This window comes from Pseudophryne corroboree, chromosome 11 (genome assembly GCF_028390025.1).
Source record: "Pseudophryne corroboree isolate aPseCor3 chromosome 11, aPseCor3.hap2, whole genome shotgun sequence".
Taxonomy (NCBI): domain Eukaryota; kingdom Metazoa; phylum Chordata; class Amphibia; order Anura; family Myobatrachidae; genus Pseudophryne; species Pseudophryne corroboree.
In genome coordinates this window covers 137,529,244-137,547,288 of record NC_086454.1, presented here as the reverse complement: position 1 = coordinate 137,547,288, position 18,045 = coordinate 137,529,244, and positions in this window count along the sequence as shown.

The following is an 18,045-nucleotide window of genomic DNA, read 5'->3' as shown; positions in this document are numbered from 1 at the left end:
CTCGTTTTTAACCCAATTTTTTGTCTTTAACATACATAATTACTAATATTGGACTCCAATAGCTATTTTCTCACATTATCCAGTATCACTTTATTAAAGGACTAATTATAAATATCAAACTATCTATACCTCATTTTTATTGCCGCATTATCAGTCGCAAAATTGCATACTCTCACATACTAATAAACCACACTTAATAAAAAACATTTTTATATATACACATATCTATCCAAATGGTGGGGGGAAGGGATGGTTCCATTATCAAATGCCCTCATATTGTGGTCCATCTGCATATCCACAATCCCCTCCTATCACCATATAAAATACACATACATAGTCTCCATCTCCATCTCTCGGTATCACAAGGAACCGTGGTTGATCCCTATTTTTTGTCTATAAATATATATATATAATTTAACATTTTTTCCAAAATATTAGATATTGTTTAACTCAACTGAATCGTTAAGGCCCTGAGGAATCAAGGTTTTGAGATTGAAAATCCAGAAGGCTTCCTTCTTACACAACCTCCTGAACCTATCCCCCCCCCCTATTGGTTAACGCCACCTGTTCGATGGCCATGATATTTATATTCTCAATCTTCCCCTCCCCACATTCCAACATATGGCGATAAAGGTGAGTACTTCCAGCTCTTTTATCTATCTGTCGTTTATGCTCCATAAACCTAATGTGGAGAGCCCGAGTGGTGCGCCCCACATATTGTGCTCCACATCCGCACTGCAATACATAAATAACGTATGTGGACCTGCAGTTCAAAAAACTTTTTATATTAAAATTTTCACCTGATACAGTTGAGGAGAATTGTGTCATTTTCTTTACTGTATATTTACATGATACACAATTAGTTCTACCACACTTATGAAATCCTATTGGTGGTTTGGGTAACCATGTATTTATTTGTCCCCCTTGTGCCCCTAATGGTGCGGATTTATCACATGGTCTATTAAAAAAACTGTGTGCTAATGCAGATTTCAAACTATCTGATTTTCGAAATATAACCTGTTCACTGAGCTCTAAATTGGAATTCAACACTTCATCCAATTTTTGAACTGCAGGTCCACATACGTTATTTATGTATTGCAGTGCGGATGTGGAGCACAATATGTGGGGCGCACCACTCGGGCTCTCCACATTAGGTTTATGGAGCATAAACGACAGATAGATAAAAGAGCTGGAAGTACTCACCTTTATCGCCATATGTTGGAATGTGGGGAGGGGAAGAGTGAGAATATAAATATCATGGCCATCGAACAGGTGGCGTTAACCAATAGGGGGGGGGGATAGGTTCAGGAGGTTGTGTAAGAAGGAAGCCTTCTGGATTTTCAATCTCAAAACCTTAATTCCTCAGGGCCTTAACGATTCAGTTGAGTTAAACAATATCTAATATTTTGGAAAAAATGTTAAATTATATATATATATATTTATAGACAAAAAATAGGGATCAACCGCGGTTCCTTGTGATACCGAGAGATGGAGATGGAGACTATGTATGTGTATTTTATATGGTGATAGGAGGGGATTGTGGATATGCAGATGGACCACAATATGAGGGCATTTGATAATGGAACCATCCCTTCCCCCCACCATTTGGATAGATATGTGTACATATAAAAATGTTTTTTATTAAGTGTGGTTTATTAGTATGTGAGAGTATGCAATTTTGCGACTGATAATGCGGCAATAAAAATGAGGTATAGATAGTTTGATATTTATAATTAGTCCTTTAATAAAGTGATACTGGATAATGTGAGAAAATAGCTATTGGAGTCCAATATTAGTAATTATGTATGTTAAAGACAAAAAATTGGGTTAAAAACGAGGCTTGGTTATATTATTAGTAAGATTGTATAGCTTATGAAAGAGAAGCTTAATAAAACTTCCTGGATTCAAAACGAGGCTTGGATTGAATGGTAGAAACATCTATTTCCATATGAAAGAGAGGCTTGGTATGAGGCTACAAAATGGCCACTGGAGTCTATTTAAGATGCAGAGTGAAAATGAGGCTTGGAACGCACGCCGGAGTGCGCATGCGCGAACGGCCGCGGGAATTACAAATCAGGGTGGCTATATAAACTGAACTCAGGGAGTATGGTCATTCAAACTGAGGAAGCCGCTGAGTGTATCCAGAAGGCGGAGAAACGCGTTTTTGAAGTGACCGATACCAAGGACGTTCACCTTCCATTCACTGACATGAACATCGCCTTGTGGTATGATCATTAATCAGTGCATCTGCAATTACGGCTAACCACCAGCAGAGGGAGCTGGAGCACTGTGGACAAGTCCCCATGACATCTTCTCCAGATATTCTGCAATAAACGGATAAGTACCAGCAGAGGGAGCTTCGGAATTGGGACTGTCTCAGTATATTTAATTTTGGAGGTGATCTAAATGCTACGAGTGGATGGTAATTACCCATTTTAATCTATTGTATGTGTGCACACATGTTTAATTGGAACACCAAGGAACTAAGGACTTCTGAACACATTGAGTGTTTGAAAAGCCACTAATAGCCTGTTCATCAATTAATGAGTGGACACTGTGAAATATATCAAATATCAAAGTCCAAGCCTCAGAATCTTAGTAAAGTATAGCCAAAAATATCAGTATATGTGGATTGTTTGTCAAATATGCATACCATGTGTTGATTGAATGCTATTTATGCTGCAGCATTGTAGATTAATAAATTTTATTTATACTTTTTTAATTATTATCATTTTCAATTGTATTCTTAATTGTCTCTTTAATTGGTGCGGACAGCGCTCCTGATTTTCTACAGGAGGTTATATCCCTGTAGTAAATGTGTTTTTCTTTGTTCTATATAAGGATTGCAATTATCCTTTAATTAGGAGCAGCAGTCCGCACTATTATTTGATCTCCATCTTTCTGGTAGATACCAGCGCCTAAGGGTATACACACCTGTCCACACGCGTTGGTGTGGGGCGGTTGTGTATACGTACTAAACGGTATTTGTGGTGATACATTCAAGCACTCCCCCTCCACATTAAGCGAGCCTTCCTCATCAAACATGTCGACACACACGTACCGACACACTGCACACACCCAGGGAAACTTTTTCTGAAGACAGTATCCCCTGAAAGGCCCTTTGGAGAGACAGAGAGAGAATATGCCAGCACACACCCCAGCGCAACAACCTGGAGACCAACATAGAATGCTTTTGCCCAGCAGCGCTGTATTATACTTTATCCGCCAATTCTGTGCCCCCCACCCTCTTTTTTTTTTTAAATTCAATACTTTTTTATTGGTTTTCAGATTTTCACTAAAACACAAATACGAAAAAACAAAACCAAAAACATACAGCAAACATAAACAAAACAAACTAAAACACAACCCCGATTCAGGGAATACGCAGATTCCCAGTTCAATTAGGGTTCAACTAACACAGTAAAACAAGTGCAGGCTTAAATTCCGAGACATAGATTATAAATTAGAATTAATATCGCACGTCAGCATGGATCTTACAGAACAATGTATATTGTACATAGTCGTCTATGGCAACACAACATAATCAATAATCAGATCACACAGCAGTAACATTGGCAAAGGAATGGCCGACCGCGGGCGCCAGGGGACCCCATATACAAAGAGAGGCAGCTCACCTGATGTAGATCTAGAATCACACACCCAGTCTAACCCCCCGATGCATGTCACAATTTCCACTCAGTCAGACACGGAGCCCTCAGTAGCGGGTGCTCAGACATTGTGGATTCCAGAGCGCGGAGACTCAAGCCATCTACCCCACAGGTCCTGATATTTTCCCCCCGCTTTTCTAGCTAAGTATACATATTTCTCATGAGAGGCCGTATCATTTACAAGTGAGACCCAAGATCGCATTGTGGGCGCATCTTTGGCTAGCCAAAGCCTGGCGATACACACCTTGGCCAGGCCGCACAGATTGATTATATATCTTTTGGCAGGGGGGTCCAGGGCACCCTCCTCCACAGCAGATAACACACATGTCGTCGGGGAGCATATTGACGAGGGAATACCCGTTGACACCAGGGCGTCAATAACACCCGACCAGAATACGGCTACCTTGGGGCATAGCCAGATAATGTGCCAAAAGTCTGCGTCCAGGCTATCGCACTTAGGACACCTGGAGGAGTGGGTACCCCCCATATGTCGCAAGCGCACTGGTGTCATGTAAACTCTGTGTATGATGAACAGTTGGATTTGTTGATATCTAGTGGTGGTAGTGGATAATCGGGGAGAACATAAAGCACCCTCCCAGATCTCATCAGAGATGGCACCCAAGTCAGATTCCCACTTGTTCCTGAGAAGGGACAACGGGTCAGAATAGTGAGATCGAAGCATGCTTGTATAAATGTTGGACACCAGATGTCCACTTCCCAGGGACTGCAGGAGAGACTTGACCGGGGAGTCAGCAATCATTGGAGGAGTTTCGGGAAATTGTGCGTTAAGTGCATGTCTCAGCTGCAGGTATCGGTAAAAATGAGAAGAAGGTACACTATAGTCCTGTTGAAGCAGCAAGAAGGATTTCAGTATACCATCGTTATACAGGTGGCCTAGGGATGTCACCCCCACCTCCCCAACCCGCAGCAAAGCCAACTCTGGGAAGCCAAAGGCATTGTCCAGAGGAGTATCCGGGTCAATACCTTGGCCTAATAGGATAACATGTACCTGTTTCCACACAAGAACAGCCTGTTTTAGTATAGGGATCTTGGACAAGTTAGGGTTCCCACAGAGAAGCAACTGTAATGGAGTGCCGTCAGGGTAGACCTGTAAAAGCATTTGGGAGTGTATAGTGAGACCATCTGGGGCATTCACCCACTCCCATATATGTGCCAACTGCGCAGCATAATAGTAAAATCGAAATATAGGGAGAGCTAAGCCTCCCAGTACTTTTGGCCTGGACAGAACGCCAAGTCTCAACCGCGCTCTCCTGCTGGCCCATATTAAAGAAGAGAGCAAACCGTCAATCTGTCTAAATGTCTTCAAGTTAATATATATAGGGGATTGCTGGAGGACATATAGGAGTTTAGGTAAATATACCATTTTGACCAAATTGACCCTACCAGTAACAGTCAGGGGCAGAGTCCCCCAAATCTTGACCTTCGAACGAAGATATACCATCTGCGGCAAGACATTAAGGGAAACGTAGGAACAAGGGTCATTTGATACCCATATACCCAGGTACTTAAAAGAATCTACCCATTTAAGGGGGGTATGAATCACTGGGACCCCCGAGACCGGGCCTCTAAGGGGAGTAATGGTGGATTTATCCCAGTTAATTTTGAGCCCGGAGAAGCGACCGTAGTCAGTTATTAAGTCAAGGAGTTTAGGTAGGGAGGAAACGTAATCATCCACAAAAAGCAATAGGTCATCAGCGTATAGCGCTATCCTGTCCTCTCTTGCGCCCACCCTAATACCCACAATATCTTGAGTTGCTCTAATCAAACATGCCAGTGGCTCAATAGCAATGGCAAACAAAGTCGGGGACAGAGGGCAGCCCTGCCTCGTTCCCCTGGATAGGGGGAAGGAGTCCGAAACAAACCCATTCACTGAGACTCTGGCCCTGGGCAGAAAATACAATAATTTAACATAACTGATAAAGTTGGGGCCCACGCCAAACCTACCCAAAGCCTCCCAGAGGAAGGCCCACTCCACCGAGTCAAAGGCCTTTGCGGCATCTAAGGAGGCTATAACGGCAGAGCAGTCCTCCCCCCGAGAAACCTGGAAATGAGTAAACAGGCGCCTCAAATTCACAGCGGTGGATTTGCCAGGCATAAAGCCCGGTTGGTCAGGGTGAATAATTTGGGTGATAACCTGGTTAAGTCTGGAAGACAGGACCTTGGCTAAAATTTTAATATCCGTGGGCAACAGGGAAATAGGACGGTAGGATTCAACCCTCCTGGGGTCCTTATCTGGCTTGGGAATCACTATAATCAAAGCCTCCGACATAGACGGGGGAAGCGCGCCCTGGGCAAAAATTTCATTGAATAACTTAAGCAATTGAGGGGCAAAAAATTTTGTGTGCTTCTTATACAGTTCTGGTGGGATGCCATCAAGGCCAGGGGCCTTACCATCGGGGGAGGCAGAGATCGCAATCTCAATCTCCTCCAACGACAAAGGAGCATCGAGGAGAGCCCTGGCATCACTGGATATACGGGGCAAGTCAACTCCATCCAAGTAGTCACACAGTTCTAGTGAGGAACAGGTCAATTTGGAACTATAGAGTGCCTGATAGAATGAAACAAATTCCGCCACGATCTGAGGGGTACGGTCCAATACAGACCCAGCCGAGTCCAAAATCTCCACCACAGTATGAGAGGAGCGGTCACCCCTTGCAAGATTGGCCAAATAAGAACCTGGTCTATCCCCAGTAGCATATTGGACATGCGAGGAGAAGAGAAGTCTGTGCTGGGTTTTCCCCCACAGGTATTCCCTCCATTCACCCTGTGCATGGAGCCACACCAACCTAGAGGCGTCCAAGCCATCGCGCACATACGTTGTCTCTGAAGCAGCCACCCGGACCTCCAATTCATATTCACGTTTTCTAAAGGAGGATTTAAGACTCCCTACCCGTTTAATCAATGTTCCTCTCAGAAAAGCCTTGAAAGTGTCCCACATCAGAGACACATCCGAGCTTTCGTCATGCATAACAAAGAATTCTAACCAGCTTGCCTCCAAGTCGGATCCCTCACCCATATGCGTCAGCCAAAAGGGATTAAATTTCCACATTGCTTGGCCTAGCTGACAGTTCAAATCAATATGTAACGATATAGGGGAGTGATCCGAAATACCTCTAGTCTCATATCTGACATTTTGAACCTTGGGCAAAAGCTCCCGGGACAAAAGAGCCATCTTGACAATCTATCCTTGAGAAGGAAGAGTGAGAGCTTGAAAAACAGGAGTACTGCCTCAAATCGGGATACTTCAATCTCCAGGGGTCAACCAGACCCAACTCCGAAAAACAAGTGTCTGCAAATGGGGAACGCTTGGGCTGTGGGTTGGAGGATGCCGTGGACAACCTATCCAACTCGTGGTTCAAAACGTTGTTGAAGTCCCCCATACAGATAACTGCTACCCCAGGGGATACAGCCATAAAGGCAGATGCTTTTTTAAGGACTTCATGCGAGTATGGAGGAGGAACATACATAGCCAGCAATAGTAGGGGGACGGAGTTAATTTTGCACTTGAGAAATACATATCTACCCCATTTATCCGTTTGCACAGAATCAAGTGCAAAGGGAACAGACTTCCTAATGAGGATCGACACTCCCCGGGACACTGCAGTATGCATGGAGTGGTAAGCCCAGCCCACCCATGGTTTTTTGAGGGACATAATCTTAGTACCCAGTAAGTGGGTTTCCATCAGGCAAATTATATCCGAGGCATAATGCTTGATCTGTCGAAGCACCAGGGAGCGCTTAATTTTGTCATTGATCCCTCGCACGTTCCATGACAGAAACTTAACCAAAGCCATGGCAAAGCATTACTGTAATATTGCCGAGTACCCGCGGCCAGCCACCCCCAGTGAATACCAAAAAAGATATGCCCGCAGTTAGTTGCGACATAGACATAGCGGAAATAAGCACATTGCACAGCAAAAAGTAAAAACTCAGCAATAGTAACAGTCTAAAACAACCCCCACCCCCACCCCGTATACCACCTAAAACTAGCAGCATACCCGGTTCCCTAACAACAAAGTACCCTAAATACTAATCGTAACAGCTAAGGCAGAGAACACCTTAACATACCCCGCCAGTACCAAATAAGGCCAAGTTCCTATAACCGATAGGGGGGCCAAGAATATAATGACCTTGAGACAGGAGAATCTCCCAGCTAAACTCAAATCAAATCCCCCCCTGAACCACTACACCCACCCCAATTAAATAACCGTTTACCCCTTAAAGACTTTATGGCAAAATAAACACTGAGAGTATGAGGCCTAAGAACAGTGTATAATTAGCGTCTAACAGTCTCCCGTCTCCACAGAGCTACCCATTCCCAGTGAAGGCCTATAAGAGCCACAGAGAACCCCTGCGTGAGCACATAGCAATCAACTATACAACCCTTCCGAGTCAGTACAACAATAACATAACAGACATAAAAGAAACCGTATACTTGCAAGTATAGAAATCAAATGTATAAGTTCAATCAGCGGCTAACGCCCGCCGTGCCGGAAAGCGTCTGTCCAACCACACTGATGCTTCACGAGGGGTCATAAAGAATTTTGCTTCTCCATCTGAAACTACCTGCAGTCTAGATGGAAAGAGCATGGCATAGGGGATATTCAGTTCACGCAGCCTGCGTTTCACAGGGACAAACTGAGCTCTTTCCTTTTGGACGTCGACGGCAAAATCCGGAAAAACTGAAACTGGGGAACCGTTCCACTTAAGAGGACCTTTAGTGCGGGCCAGTCTCAGAATCACATCTCTATCCCGATAATGAAGGAGTTTGGCAATAAACGTACGGGGAGGTGCCCCTGGAGGTAATGGACGCATCGGGACCCTATGGGCGCGCTCCACTGCAAAGTGTGAGGTGAACTCCTCCGCTCCGAATGCATCCAACAGCCAACGTTCAAGAAATTTTTCAGGGGAAGCACCCTCCTCTTTCTCCGGAAGTCCGACGAAACGGACATTATTTCGTCGCAATCTCCCCTCCATATCTGTCATCTTTTTATGTACCTCCGTCATCTGAGACTCCAGAGCAGAGTTGCGTCTATCGAGAGGCGTAACCGTATCTTCCAGCGTGGAGGTGCGCGTTTCCACTTCACCGACCCTCTCTCGCACCCGCTGGAGGTCGTGGTGTATAATGGATAAGTCCGCCTGGACCTGACCAATCCTGTCGGCCAAGCGGGCTTCACTGGCCGTGACCGCATCCAGCACCTTTTGCAAAGCAGTATCGGTGGCCTCCACAGATGAGGAGCTAGCCGACGGAGAAGGCGGTGCCGAGGTCGACCGCACCTCCCCCGCCTGTTGGGACCGTGTTGGAGGATTTCTGGCAAACTTCTGTAACTTCGCCGCGGCAGACTGATGCGGTTTGACCATTATAGCCGAGCGGATGACAGATGGCAAGAAAGTATAGTAAATAGTATATCACAAACTGTCCAGGGGCGGGCAAAGAATAATATAGTGCAGTATATCCGAATTGCCCAGTCGCTGCCTGCGGGCAAGTGTAGTATATCAAAACTGTCCAGTGAGCTTATAGTGTCAGAATAATCAGCCTCTGCTAGCCCAAAATGATAAATCACAAAAGGATATTCCTCAGCATGAGGGACACATGCAGCGTGGAACTAGGCCAGATATGCTGAGACAGAGCAACAAGTAGGCCCTCCAGGGGTTAATTCTGAACCTCTCCCAGTCCCCATGCAGAGCAGGGCAGGGCAGCACTTATATTCTTCCCTGTCCCTATGGGAAACCGAGCAGGGCAGGACAGCAACTATATTATGGGGAGGGCACAGGCACTTATATTACACAGCTGTGCCGTGTACCTCTCTCCCCAGCAGCAGAGTGCAGGAGGTCAGTGCGGGAGTTTACTGGCCGGGTGGAGCCGCCGGAACGAGCAGGGAGAGCGGCAGCGGGTCACGTGATAGCGCCTCGGCCGGGGACCGCTCGGAGACGCTCACAGCACAGACAGGGAGAAGCGGCTGCTACGATCTCCCCGGCAACGGCAGAGGGGAAGCCGCGGACTCCGGCACAGGCAGCGCTCAGGCAGAAGCTGGGTGAAAGTGCTGAGCGCGGGGATGGCGGCGTCTCACGTGGCCCAGCAGGCCCCGGACCCCCGCACACTGGAGTCTCTCTGCTGCAACGGATAAAGAACAGACTGGTCCCAGAGCAGCACGGGGGCACCTCCACACTGTCCAGCAGGTATTGGGGTGCTTTGCAGGCCCAGGATAGGAGATCAGGATAACATAGCTGGAGAGACACACAGCCTGTGTGCTACTCCATGTCCACCGAAGCCACGCCCCCCCACCCTCTTTTTAAACTCCCTTCACCGTGTGTAAGCAGGGGAGAGTCCGGGGCGCTTCCTCTCAGCGTTCTGTGGATAGAGAAATGGCGCTGGTGAGTGCTGAGGGAGAAGCCCCGCCCCCTCGGCGGCGGGCTTCTGTCCCGCTTAAAATCGTGTAAAATGGCGGGGGCTCAATTATATACATGACAGTGCCCAGCTATTTGCCATCTAAGAGGTGTTATTATTGCTGCCCAGGGCGCACCCCCTGCGCCCTGCACCCATACAGTGACCGGAGTGTGTGAGGTGATGTGGAGCAATGACGCACAGCTGCAGTGCTGTGCGTTACCTCTGTGAAGCTGAAGGCTTCTGCTGCCTGAGACGTCTTCTTGCTTCTGTTCTTCTTGCTCTGTGAGAACAGCAGCGTGGCTCCAGGGGTGGACGCCCAGGACGAACCTGTGTTTACCCCCTCTGAAGCTAATGGTGTCCAGTAGCCGAGGAAGCAGATCCTATCAGTTAAGTAGGTCTGCCCCTCTCTCCTCAGTCCCTCGATGCAGGGAGCCGGTTGCCAGCAGTGCTCCCTGTGAAAAAAGTAAAAATCCAAACAAAAATGCTTTCTGTAGCAAAGAACTCAAGAGAGCTCCCTGCAGTGCGCCCTTCATCCTCTGGGCACAGTGTAAAACTGAGGTCTGGAGGAGGGACAGAGGGAGGAGCCAGTGCACACCCAGAATCCAAAGCTTTCTTAAAGTGCCCTATCTCCTGCAGAGCCCATCTATTCCCCATGGTCCTTACAGAGTCCCCAGCATCCTCTAGGACGTTAGAGAAATTAAGAGGTAATAACACAGATACTGCCTGAATTGTTACACCAGTTGATTAGTGTTTAAGAGGGTTTTTTATTTTGCACCATCTGAAAATTCACATGTGTAAAGCCAGTCAATGTACTCACATGTCAGTATGGCATCTACAGAAGTTGTATGCCCCCAGGATCTGAGCAGTGGTGTGACACTCCACATAGGGGCTGTAGGAGACACCCAGCAAGCACACCAATGTGTTTCACTCATCACTTTCAAAAGGCGACGCAGGAAAAGGTAGTGGCACTACTTCCTTTCAGCAAGATACAGAACACTCAATCAACACAGGACAAATTAGACTACCCCCCTTCTGTATACAGGAAACCATAGAGGTTCAATAAGCAAGTTGAGACCTTCACATTTGATGTTCTCCACTTCATTCTAATATCATGCCAGAGCAGGTAGACCACTGCTTCCCCTCATGGTCATTAGACTGCACCTTGTATCAGTCATACTGTCATATCAATGGAAATAGTGGTGGTGTGGACTAGATGGCGCTAACGTTCAAGCAGTGATGGTGAATATGAGAGTGCTAGGGAAAATACTTAGCTGGGTTGTCTCCAGACGAAAGATCAGGTACAATTTAGGTCCAGTTGCTGATGGAGAGCTCAGCCATATTAAGAAAAAAACAGAAAAAAAATATATGTGGCGGTATCGTTTGCAATAGGCAAAATGTAAAAATGTTTTAACAAGGATTATTTCGTCAGTGAGGACTGGGGATTTTCACTAGGTGATATGAATAGTCAGAAAATAGATAGTCTTTTAAATCCCAACATTCAGAGACAGTATCCTCATATGAACACACCTGACTTACTCAAAGACAGGTGGTGACAGGTCCATAAAGGTATCTTTTTAGAGATGTAATGTGCTCTTTATCAATAGGTGGTTTAAGTGAGCGTACCTAACACTCACGTGAAGGACAGTAGATATCCTCATATAGCGGTTTCTTTCTATGACATCATTCCGCAGAGATTGCCGTGATAGTTCAATGTTCAATGATGGAGTGCTCGATCATATATGGAATGTGAAACATAGACACACAATATGTAGTATGTTCAAGATACGTAAGATATCCTAGAAGCTATATATAGGCGTACCTAGGTATCTTTCTAGGTTACAAATGCAAACATGAGATTCTTATAAACACACCTGACTTACATAAAGACAAGTGTCTGGATGCCCATAACGGTATCTTTCAAAAAATATGCGGTTCTCTATCAGTCGCTAGTCAGTAACCAATTTTATAATGGTAGGAGAGGCGTACCTCACACTCACATGTGGAACGGTCGATGTCCTCATATAGCGGTATCTTTAAAGAACCTCGCTCCAAAGGTGTTAAGAACGTAGAACTACAAGACCCAGCATTATTAGCGGCTCTTTTACTTTCGTTTTAGCCGCTATACACATCTAAGAACTACAAACTACACCTCCCAGAATCCCCGCGGCATCCCTTCCGCGTACATCACTTCCGGGATCAAGACATGCACCATACAGCCACAGACAGAGTGGCTTCCGGCAAAGAAAACTACACTACCCATGAGGCCGTGCAACTTCCGGTCGCGGCCGTTTTTCTTCATTTAGAAAAACTTCTCTTTGTGTTTAAACTTGTCTAACATCACATATGTAAATCTTTGAAGATTATCCAAATAAGCCTGCTTTAGGTTAATAACAAAGTTATCAGGCCGACAACAGTGCAACTTCCTGTATAGACTTTGACTACATTTCCCAGCAGTCTAACTACTTCCGGTCACGGAGGTTCTTTAGATTATGAAAAAACTACATGTCCCATAATTCTATGTGTGAATCTTCATCTCATAAGAGTACTATTTTATGCTTATAATGCAGTTATTGGTATACTGACATATATTTTAAATAGCAATGAGAATTTTTTTTTTCTTTTTCTAACTTTATAATACCCTTTTCCTGTCATGTGACAGGAAATGATGTCACCATGTTTTGCCATAAATAGGGGAACCTGTTTGTTTGGTCCCTCATGCCTTGAAAAAGAGTCTCCTGACTCGAAACGCGTTGACTCTGAGGAGGCTTCTCTGCGGCGGACTTGTCCCTTTTTTTCTGGACTCTGAAGGAAGGTAGGACCTTGTCATAATTATACAATTATCTTCTTTTTTTGGAACCCCAAAGTTGGCCCCTTATGGTTCCAAGACGGTTCTTACTTCCATCAGAGCCGGACTCGTGCGCTGAGTTTAGCCGGTTTTATGTTATTTTATGCTGTATACCTGGAATAAAATTTTTTCACCTTCTTAACACCTTTGGAGCGAGGTTCTTTAAAGATACCGCTATATGAGGACATCGACCGTTCCACATGTGAGTGTGAGGTACGCCTCTCCTACCATTATAAAATTGGTTACTGACTAGCGACTGATAGAGAACCGCATATTTTTTGAAAGATACCGTTTTGGGCATCCAGACACTTGTCTTTATGTAAGTCAGGTGTTTATAAGAATCTCATGTTTGCATTTGTAACCTAGAAAGATACCTAGGTACGCCTATATATAGCTTCTAGGATATCTTACGTATCTTGAACATACTACATATTGTGTGTCTATGTTTCACATTCCATATATGATCGAGCACTCCATCATTGAACATTGAACTATCACGGCAATCTCTGCGGAATGATGTCATAGAAAGAAACCGCTACATGAGGATATCTACTGTCCTTCACGTGAGTGTTAGGTACGCTCACTTAAACCACCTATTGATAAAGAGCACATTACATCTCTAAAAAGATACCTTTATGGACCTGTCACCACCTGTCTTTGAGTAAGTCAGGTGTGTTCATATGAGGATACTGTCTCTGAATGTTGGGATTTAAAAGACTATCTATTTTCTGACTATTCATATCACCTAGTGAAAATCCCCAGTCCTCACTGACGAAATAATCCTTGTTAAAACATTTTTACATTTTGCCTATTGCAAACGATACCGCCACATATATTTTTTTTTCTGTTTTTTTCTTAATATGGCTGAGCTCTCCATCAGCAACTGGACCTAAATTGTACCTGATCTTTCGTCTGGAGACAACCCAGCTAAGTATTTTCCCTAGCACTCTCATATTCACCATCACTGCTTGAACGTTAGCGCCATCTAGTCCACACCACCACTATTTCCATTGTTTTGCTTTTTGGACTATCCGGGATAAGTCCATTTTTGGATTCAGAAGGCAGCAATCGGCTCGTGAGAAGCGCCATTAAGGATTTCACCACTCTTTTTTAATACTGTCATATCAGCTGTAAGATGGGGCTGACAGACACATGACCCAACTTGACATGTACAGCGATAACATGCCATGGAAATAGGTTTGGTGTATGTGCTTGGCAGGATTGCTGCTCATCTTAAACATCTTACCATCAGAGGCAGTGTGCCAAACCTGTTTCCATGACAGGACGCCATACAGACAAGTTGGTGATGATGTGCCCTTTATATGTAAAAATCTCATCACACTATGCACCTCATATTTGACCATGTTCTTGTTTTGAAATGTGTAAGAATCAGTACTTACTAAACACAAATGAGCACTTAAAAAACCTTTGTTCAGTTGCTGCAAGTTCTACATCAGGGATGGGGAACCTTCGGTCCTCCAGCTGTTTAACTACACATCCCAGCATGCCCTGCAACAGTTTCAGCCTGGCCAAATAGCAAAACTGTAGCTAGGCATGCTGGTATGTGTAGTTCAACAGCTGGGGGGGCCAAAGGTTCCCCATCCCTGTTCTACATCACAAGTGCCTGTTCTTTATAACACTACAACTGTATAATTTTAATCATTCATCGCTTTTAATATATTTTACTGAAGCAGTGGAAGGAGGAAAACCCACATCACAAAAGTCAACATACCAGCATTTGTGATTTGAGAAAACAGCCTCCATATAAATGGTTAGAACCTAGAAAAAAAATCTGCGTCAAGTGCCTAAAATTGATGTATAGTTTAAAACACTGAAGCGCTGCAAAAAAAAAAAAAAAAAAAAGCATGACTGGGAGCGTCCCCGTGGGTAAGCAGTACCGATGATTGATTCAGTGAGGAGTATAAAGTGGGAGGAGCCTAACACGGTTCATCACGAATCACGTGACTTTCTCAGAGGAATACTTTGTGTCGAAACACGTTAGGCTCCTCTCACTTTATACTCTGATCACCAAATCCATCACCGGTACTGCTCACCCACGGGGAAGCTCCCAGTCATTCATTAGAGGACTTCCCTAACCACTGGTTGCTGCTCCGGCTAGCGCTATTGTACAGCGCATTCTCTCCGCTGCTAGCGGCTTTTATCATTTATGTGGAATCCCCTGCTCTCCGTCAGAGGACTTTCCCTGTAATTAACAGCGGCTCCAGCCAGTGCCACTACACAGCACCTCCAACTATCAGCGGCAGTTCCAATTGGTGTTATCGAACGGAACACCTCTCTCCTTCATCTAAGTGGGCACTACAGGTTGAGTATCCCTTATCCAAAATGCTTTGGACCAGAGGTATTTTGGATATGGGATTTTTCCGTATTTTGGAATTGCATACCATAATGAGATATCATGGCGATGGGACCTAAATCTAAGCACAGAATGCATTTATGTTACATATACACCTTATACACACAGCCTGAAGGTAATTTTAACCAATATTTTTTATAACTTTGTGCATTAAACAAAGTGTGTCTACATTCACACAATTAATTTATGTTTCATATACATCTTATGCACACAGCCTGAAGGTCATTTAATACAATATTTTTAATAACTTTGTGTATTAAACAATGTTTGTGTACATTGAGCCATCAAAAAACAAAGGTTTCACTATCTCACTCTCACTCAAAAAAGTCCGTATTTCGGAATATTTGGATATGGGATACTTAACCTGTATAAAGGATTTACCAGCCCTCGGAAGATTATAGGAACGCCTTTTGTATTCCACGCAAAGACGCCATTTACTTTACAGGAGCAGCCGCTGCCAGAGAAATTGTGCCAATTTCCTCTCCCTCATCAATACAATTAGTGGGCTATAGTGGACTCAGGACGCTCAGTGTCATTAGCCCAGGAGAGGTAACTTTATACTTTTAACGGTCATTTAAAATGTTGCCAGGACTTCCACGATCCATTAGCAACTAAGTCCATGTTGCCTCTGCTCTTACACAGTCTGAAGTTTCTCTATTACCTATATAGAGGTTAAATACCTGGAGTGATACATTTTCAGTGAGCAGTTACAATGTTACATTTTTAAACGATATTACCAATTTAAAATTGCACTGATCTAACCTTATTTATTTATTAGAACAAATTCATTCTGTGGAGTGTTTTTTGAAAATATGTAGTTTTTTTCAGAGTATATACAATGGTATAATTTTTACACATTGTGTACAAGTTTATTGGTGTTATTACAAATAAATAACCTTTTATATATTAATTTTGTTTGTCAGCACTCCATAAACATGGTTTATTAACACCTCAAGCGCAGCCTTTTTCCTATTCCATATAAATGGTGTCAGTTTGTGTAGAACCAGGTCCCCAAAAAAACAAGTCTCTATGGCAGTATGAATTATACCTGTGCTCAGTGGTGTATTTCGGTGTCCAAACACCCCTGGCAAAGGACAGGTAGTGCCACACTCAAATGGCCCCCACATTAATTTTACTATTAAAGGCAGCACTTTTAGAGGCAACAGCTATCCCTCCCACCTCCGTGTAGTTCCTCAACAGCAGGGATTCCCATTAATGATCAAAGAATGCTGCAGCAGCCACCGTAATTGGCGCTGGGGTCCAGCACTGCACCACAGTACAGACAAGAAACTACACCCCCCAGCAGCCACATACTGTGATCATTACTGGGCATCCCTGCTGGTGGGGACCTACACAGGGGTTTGGGGGGGGGGGGGGAATAGCTGCTGCCTCTAAAAGTGAATCTGCCTGCGGGTGGCACCCCTGGCATGTGCCATCCTGGCCAATAGGGAGATACACCCCTGTGCTGACCCCATTATAAGTGATTATTAGAGAAGGCATAATTCATTATAAAGTAACCAATAAAATAATAAACACATCAGTCTTGTTCAAAAAGTTTATTTATACAAGAATAAAGTTACAACTTCCCAGAAAGTAAACCCTGGCTATAACCTTTATAACACATACCAGTCATTACAGTTAAAACATTTATAGCATATTTGATTTTAACTACATACAGTAACTAGTTCTTTTACCACATTTATTCACAAGTCACCACTTCAGCAAGAACTAACCCTGCAGCCTCATGACATTTAATCTGAAATGATTTCATGTGCATTAGGCCTAGTACCCACAGCTTAAGTAGCTGCATTTACTACATTAGAACAAGCAAGCAGAGGGAACACTACAAACCTGACATCCAGTATTGTACCCACTCCATTTTGCAGTTGAAACAATTACAATACATCAGGGCTGGCCAAACCTGTCCTTGAGATCTACCAACAGTTCCCATTTTCCAGACCACCTAGCTGGTGCACAGGTGTAGTTACGACTAATTAAGATGTGATGCATTAAAGAGGGGTACTCACAGATTGCTGCTTAAAATCTAAGCAATCTGACTAGATTGCTTAGATTTTAAGCAGGATCGCTCCGTGTGCAGCCCCTACAGCGATAGCTATGCGCAGCCCCGCGCATCGCTATCGCTGCTGCTAGATTGGCCTGCATGCAGGCCAATCTAGCGGGCCCCCCCCCCGTACGCTCAGCACACATCGCGCCGTGCTGAGCGGGGGGAGAGACGTGTGCTGAGCGGGTCGCTCAGCACAGATCTCTCCGGAATCGGCTGGTGAGTACTGGCCGTAAGACCTTACAAATTCTATAGATCTCCAGGAGGCCTAGAACACAAACTGTTAGATCGAGGACCTGTTTGGCCAGCCCTGCAATACACTGATTTATATAGCACAGCCCCCACAGTACAAGCCATGCTGTACTGCATGTTACAAATTCAGCTTCAAAGTGTAGCAGCAATGGTGCATACACTTAGCACTCAAATGCTTATTGGGACTCAGATTTAGGGAACATACCCAATGGCATTTGACTTACTACAGCTTATTTAAACATTCCAAGAAGAAAATGTATATGTGCCTCTGAAATATCTATTAGCCCTTACACCACCCATAGTGTCATCATTGGCCAGCCACCGCTATAAGGTTCTAACAAATTCCATGTTTCCATATCTGTTCAGAGGATGCTGTACTGGAGAATGTCGCCGAGTTCACATGCCAATTACATCACGAAGAAGTATATTACTAGG